The sequence below is a fragment of the Sinocyclocheilus rhinocerous genome, unplaced genomic scaffold (assembly GCF_001515625.1).
Source record: "Sinocyclocheilus rhinocerous isolate Xijiao unplaced genomic scaffold, SAMN03320098_v1.1 scaffold1075, whole genome shotgun sequence".
Lineage (NCBI taxonomy): Eukaryota > Metazoa > Chordata > Actinopteri > Cypriniformes > Cyprinidae > Sinocyclocheilus > Sinocyclocheilus rhinocerous.
The window spans coordinates 59,779-67,203 of NW_015645062.1; the positions used below are offsets into that span (position 1 = coordinate 59,779).

At 38.5% G+C, this 7,425-nt stretch overlaps 1 protein-coding gene across 1 annotated transcript in view; it reads right to left on the reverse strand.

Moving 5' to 3' along the window:
* Nucleotides 1-7,425, reverse strand: part of lypla1 (lysophospholipase 1) — a 53,519-nt gene that overhangs the window by 41,294 nt on the left and 4,800 nt on the right. The gene's annotated exons all lie outside the window — the stretch shown is intronic.

Below are 7,425 nucleotides of genomic sequence, written 5' to 3' on the forward strand. Positions count from 1 at the left end.
GGATAGTTCACCCAAAAATGAAAATTCCAAACCTGGAATAACTTGAGGGTGAGTAAATGATTACAGAATTTTAATTTTTGGATGAACTATCATTTAAGTACAAGCATTATTTTGCATACTCTAATATACTTAAGGTATTGAGAGTAAAATTAAAGGTATACAGTATTGTTCTGAAAAAATAATTTGTTATGGTTTTGCATTAATATTACTGCTGCACTAATGTGTATGTTGCATTTTACTTCTGAATATGTTCAAGGTTATTAAATTTAAAGTTGCCTACTAAATATGCTGTTGGGTAGTTTAATCTACAATGCATCATGTTGTAAAAGACCATATTTTTATAGTGTTGCTGCGTGAAAAAAAAGAAAACTTAGTACTTCATATTTGTTCGAGAATACTTAACGAATGTACTTCCTTACAGTCCACCTCTGTTTATTTTGAAAATGAAAGTATCAGCGTTTTGTCAGAATATTTATAACACATTTTTGCTAACTATATCAAAAGCTGCATCTGAAGGACTTGGACCGGTCAAACAGAGCACTGTTCAGCTGTAACAGCTGCCACTGAACATTGAGCTGTGCAATGCTCTATTTTTTTTTTATTCATAGTTTTATTTTTGCTAAACTGTCTACATATGATCACCATGGTCAAGACAATAAACTATATAAAATTGCACCTTTGTAAGACATCAGTCAGTATTTGAACTGCTATGTGTATGTGTGTGTGTGTGTGTGTGCACATGTGTGTATTCTGCAGTTTTTCATATGTATCATTACATTATTCAAGTAAGCTCCAAGCCAATTCCTGCATTTAAAGTTGTAATCCGACAAAGGATGCAGCAAACCAGTGTAACTTACCTGGCCTTGGTCTTGGCTAAGCCTGAGGTACATCACCGTCTCCTCCATTATGACGTAAAACATAAAAACTAAAATGAGCAATTCTGGCTGTTAAGTTTCAGTCATGGTTATACATTCAGATTTTTGTATACATTTAATATTTCTGTGCTATCTGCCTAGGGTTCTAAATGTAAGTTTGCATATAGTACACTGAGAGGAAGTAAGGACTCTTATGGGGGTGAGATCGCTGCTTCCGGTTTTGTTATGTTGTTGTCGAAAGTTGGAAGAATGAAGACGGAATTTGGACTAGAGTTATGGAACTTGAAAAAAGTAAACAAGCGCTCGCTGTTGCTTTGGCGCTGTCAGGAAGAGCGAGAGAAACGGCGATGGAAATACGATTTAAACACGGACACTGGTATGACAACTTTACTAGCGAAACTTGATGATTTGTACCTCAAGGAAGAAAAGGACCGGATATATGAAGCTTATACGAGCTTTGATCGTATAGTGAGAGACAGTAATGTTTCCATGAGAGACTATATAATCCTTTTTGAACAATGCTACTCTAGGATGCGCAAGTATAAAATGGAACTTCCTGATGCAGTATTAGCTTTTAAGCTGCTGGACACTGCATGCTTGGATGTGAAAGATCGACAGTTAGCTTTAACAGCATGTGCAGATCTGACTTTTGCATCAATGAAGTCGGCACTAAAGAGAATTTTCACAGGAAACGTATCTGCTTCAACAGTAGGAATTAACCAGGAAACGGCATATATAACTGAACAGATGCGACGGAGAGGCAAGTGGTGGCCCCAGAATGACCAACAAAGGACACCATTACCTGGCACAAACCCTCTGGACAGATATGGCCGTAGATCAAAATGTGCAGTGTGCCAAAGTACATTCCACTCCCACACAAAGGTGAGCAAATCAAACTGACTGAAGACTGTAAAGAAACTAATGCAGAGGAGTGCAACATTACTCTGTTTACAGAAGAATTACACTCTGAAGCAGAAATCCTTATGACTGAATGTTTTGGATCTGCAATAATAGACACTGCATGCACTCGAACTGTGTGTGGACAAGAATGGCTAAATCACTACATCACTGAGCTAAGTCAAAAGGAGACAACCGATTTGAGGAATTCAGAAACACAAAGCCATAGACCATTTAGGTTTGGAGATGGAAAAGTGGTCCATTCCAACAGAAAGTTGAAAATTCCTGCAAAAATTGGACAGATCAAGTGCAAAATTGAGACTGAGGTTGTCCCAGCTAACATTCCATTGCTCTTAAGCAAATTCTCCTTGAAAAGAGCAGGAACAGTATTAGACATGAAAAATGACAGAGCAGAAATGTTTAATCAACCTGTAGAACTTGAGTTTACAAGCTCTGGTCATTACTGTGTAAACATAATGGACAACGAAAGTAACCCTAAAGACATGCAATGTAGTGAGCAGATCTTGGCAACTGCTGAAGAGGAAAGGAATGAGGATGAGAATGAAATCCTAATAATCTCGGATAAAATGAGCTCAGCAGAAAAACATAACAATCTGATGAAGCTTCACAAACAATTCGGACATGCTTCTGCCGATAAAATAGAAATAACATAGAACATAGAAATAAAAACAACAGCTGCGTATAGTCCATGGAGCAATGGACTTCTGGAGCGACACAATCAAACACTCACTGAAATCATAATGAAAGTGAAAACTAGTAATGGTTGTGATTGGCATACTGCGATGGACTGGGCTCTAATGGCAAAGAATACTATGCAAAGTGTCCACGGCTACAGTCCTCATCAGCTAGTGTTTGGCCAGAATCCCAACTTACCATCTGTGCTGATTGATAAACCTCCAGCTCTAGAGGGTACCACAAAGAGTCAGTGGGTAGCAAGACACATCTCTGCTTTACATGCATCAAGAAAGGCTTTTACGGAAGCAGAGTGCTCAGAGAGCATTCGCAGAGCGTTACGGAATCAACTATGTCACACCGATGAGAAATATGAAATGGGTAATAAAATGTACTACAAGAGAGTGGATTGTCCAGAGTGGAAAGGACCAGGAACGGTCATTGGTCAGGATGGAGCAGTGGTATTTGTGAGACATGGAGGGACTTGCATTAGGGTAACAAATTGTAAAATACAGAGATAAAGAAAAATGTGTTTTGTGCACAGCTAAAATCTTAGGGCGTGCAGGTAAAGCTACATGTAAATATAAAAACTGGTTTAACCTGTTGCTCATTGAGCCCACTAATGTAGCAGGCAGTACAGAGTCTGCTGACATGTTGAATGTTGAGAATCTTCAGATTGAATCCACTGTTACTAATGCTGACTCCATTGATGTATGTGAGGATGTGTATGTAACAAAAGATGTAACATTTGACTTTGCAAAACAGGAAGAGATAAAGAGTTGGAGAGATAACCATGTCTTTGAAGAAGTGAAGGATGAGGGACAAAAGTGCATTTCAACTAGGTGGGTTTGTACCTACAAAGAGACATTGAAGGGGTTTGTACCCAAAGCTCGTCTTGTTGCTAGAGGTTTCGAAGAACTAGAGGTGTCAGAACTCAAAAAGGACTCACCAACATGTGCTTCAGAGTCTCTTCGGCTTCTTGTGGCAGTGATTTGTCAATGGCAGTGATTTGTCAAAGACAGTGGACACTTAACTCCATGGATATAAAATCTGCATTTCTACAGGGAATGGAGCTAACAACTTGCAGACTGCCTTACAAAAAAGGGGGCATCACCACTGCAATTACTTAAGGCACTTAGTGAAGGACAATGGAAGCTCTATTAAAAAAATTAAAAAAGGCACGAGTCATATAAAAAGGAGCTGTTAATAATTAACTGTTAAAACAGGTTATTTTATGTTAATGTTTTGTTTTTTTACAATAAGAGCTCCTAGGGCATGTGCTGAATATTGAAATATATATACATATATATATATATATATATTTTTTTAAGAAGAGATGGAGTTTGTTAAGTTTCAGTCATGGTTATACATTCTGATTTTTGTATACATTTAATATTTCTGTGCTATCTGCCTAGGGTTCTGAATGTAAGTTTGCATATAGTACACTGAGAGGAAGTAAGGACTCTTATGGGGGTGAGATCGCTGCTTCCGGTTTTGATATGTTGTTGTGAACGGCTATGGTTGTAGTCGAATAAAGAAAGTTTTCCATTAAGTTTAAAACAATTGTCTTTTGATGACTAACACTGGCTCCACCTGTCCTGGCAGGATTGTCCTCTCGTCAGCTCTCCTCTGGCACTGTTGCTATGCGACAGAGCACTAATCGGGAACCTCTGGTGTCGCAATTAGGAAATCCCCAGGGTTTCTGTTCATGTCAAATTATTACAATTGATCAATAAATTCAATATACACTATAGGGCTGTTACCAGTCAGATTAAATAATTTACACTGCAAAATTACAACAGCAATAAATAATGTTATGAGATTAATGTTTTAAATAAATTTTGGATATACAAATAAGAAATGCAAATGAAGAAATGTTGGGGGGGGAAATGCATACTTTTAAACATACTAAACCACCAGTAGGTGGTGGTAAGTCCCTTAATGAGTGAGTCATTCAACCGATTCGTTCAAAATGCTGAATCTTTCCGTAACAAAACACCGCCAAGTATTGCTTGGAGAATGTTTAATACTTCTGCTGTGACCTTTGTTTGGAACTATTTTCATTGTAGAAATAGAACAAAAACAGTAAATATTGTGTCTAAAATGTAAGTAACTTAACTACCAGACTACTTTACTTGTTCATTGAAATAAAATCAATGTGACATTTGCAATCGTGAAAATATTCAGGAAAAGAGCTCCCTTGTCAAGGTGTTACTTAACTATATCATGTTATGAATAAACTAAACATTTAGAATTTTTACCTCAGTGTGTTTCTTCTGAGTTTCTTTCTGTCTGCTGTTACGCTCATTTGTTTTGAAGTCTCTCACAAAGAGACAGGCAGCGTGAGCCTCAACAGCACGACCTTGATACCAGAAATAGCCGACACTATCCATTGTCAATCACGGTTTACGCTGAATGTAATAAAATCAGAAGAATCATTATCGCGTTTCGATGCTTCGCTGGTTATTTTTTTGTCACTTAAATTTTAGTCAGGCTATTTGTCCGGTCGGGTAAGTAAAAAAAAAAAATTTTTTAACTAACTAGAAGGCTGGTCAGCTAGCTGTAGCTCAACCTATATTATTATTATTATTGAGAACATTATATAAACAAAGAAGGTAGTTCAACCTGTATTCCACTACTGCAATTCTGTCTGATGAAGCAGTAATACCGCGGGGGAAGAAAAAAAATCTTCGGTCTGTCTGTAAACAATGATTGTAAACAGTCATTAGGTCCGTCAGACTGAAAAAGATATTTTAGCGGTAATGTGACCAAAAATATTTAAGACCTATTGAATCTGAATTTAAGACATTTTAAGACTTTTTAAGGCCTTTTATGAGGAAAACGTTTTTTAAGACTTTTTAAGGACCCGCGGACACCCTGTGTGAAGGCGGAGTGTCCTTCATACACTTCGGAGGGTCCTTCGTGCACTTCGGAGGCGTGGCCTTCGAAGTCCGTGCCTTTCGAAGTGAGTGCACTTAACTTTGGGACACAGCTAAAGAGTCGTAAACTTTCCCTCCAAAAGAGAAAGTCACCATTGGCTCTTTGACCCCCCAGAGAGGTATGACCTCGATAAAAGATAAAGGCCTCACATCAGTGACCCCCATCAGTCTGCAGTTCTTTTAGACCCTAAGAGGATGAGGATGATGAGCTAGAACTCTTCTGGAGCCCTAAGTTTGTGCCAGGCTGCGGCCTTGTCTTTACATTTACCAACGATCCTCGGATCTCAGCTGATGTCTCTTAGCTCTTCTTTCACTTTCCACCTGGGAAGAAACTCCCAATCACCACGGAGTCAAAATAACATCTTTGGACTTAATCACCCTTCAAACCTGGAAGAACATGATTGCAATTCCAGCAGTACCAAACCTTCAAACCATCAAGATTTTCATCCAAGACTGCATCCAGATGCTCGGTCAACGACCAAGGCAATGCAAGTATTAAATATTTACCTAAACGAAACAGAAGTTTAGTATAAGCTGTAGACCCCATTGTAAAACTGTGTTGATGGTTTGACACAAAGGTTAACTGACTCCTTTTCATAGCTTCATTCCCTGTTTCTCTAATGCAGTGGTTCCCAATCCTGGTCCTGGAGAACCCCCAATACTGCACGGTTTTGGTGTCTCTCTTATCTGACACACACATTTGAGGTCTTGGAGTCTTCACTAATGAGCTGATGAGTTGAATCAGGTGTGTTTGAATAGGGAGACATCTAAAATGTGCAGTGTTGGGGGTTCTCCAGGACCAGGATTGGGAACCATTGCTCTAATGGATTCATTCATCCAGTCTCACTTGCCCTTCCCCCATGTACAGTATGAGTGATTGTATGTTTGTTTGATTAGTTATGTGTTAGTGCTTGGTTAATAAAACTTTTGTGCACAAATTACATGAGATTCTGATTCTGTCATTGCTTGTAAATTAATGTCCCTTTTATGATTCCACCTTTTTATATGATGAATGGGGTTCGTCAAGGTGGAATACTGTCTCCTCTTCTTTTTAACTTGTATATGGATGATCTTTCTTTAAAGTTAAACGATTGTAAAACTGGATGTGTAATAGGGGATCGTCTTATAAATCATCTGATGTACGCTGATGATTTAGTTATTCTGTCCCCTTACAGTGCGGGATTGCAACAGTTGCTTCGTATATGTTCAAGCTACGGTGTGCAGTTTGATGTTAAATTTAATAGCAAAAAGAGTGTGGTTATGATTGTCAAAACCAAAGACGACTTTAAAGGGGTCATATGATGCGATTTTTTGCGAAGTTTTCCTTTCTCTTTGGAGTGTTACAAGCTGTTCGTGAATTGATAAGATCCTTAAAGTTGCAAAGACTAAAGTCTCAAACCCAAAGAGATATTCAATTTAAAAGTTAAGACTCGTCCACGCCTTCCTAAAAGGCTTCGTTTAAACACGCCCCCACATGTCTATGTCACTGTGTGGGAAGATTTGCATAACACAGCCTAAATGTTTATGCAAAGAAAGAAGGCATAACTTTTATTCTTGCTGTAGTATTTTTGCTGCTGCCGCCATGTCCTGGAGACAGTGTGTGTTTCGTTGTGAAAGTGAAACTACTTAGTTTGGCCTTCCAAAAGAGGACACGACCAGAAATCAGTGGTTAAGTTGCATTTACAACACTGTCCCAGAACAGTTCAAACCAAATATTCGAGTGTGTGCAACGCATTTTACAGAGGACTGTTTCCTGAACCTGGGAGAGTAGCCTACAAAGCCGGCTGTTCTGACTCACAGCCTGTAAGTATGTTTTCATATTTAAAGAATTTGCCACTGACGATTCAAACACAAGTTTTGAGCAGTGTAGAGTAGCTCTTGTTGTTTGCCGTTTCTCCGATCACAAATGCAGACATGGTTTTATGTTTATGCGACTTGATGCAACGCAACGCATAAAAAGACAGTATAAGTCATTATAATCAGTAATTATGTCCCCACTGGATGCAACAAATGCCTCGTTT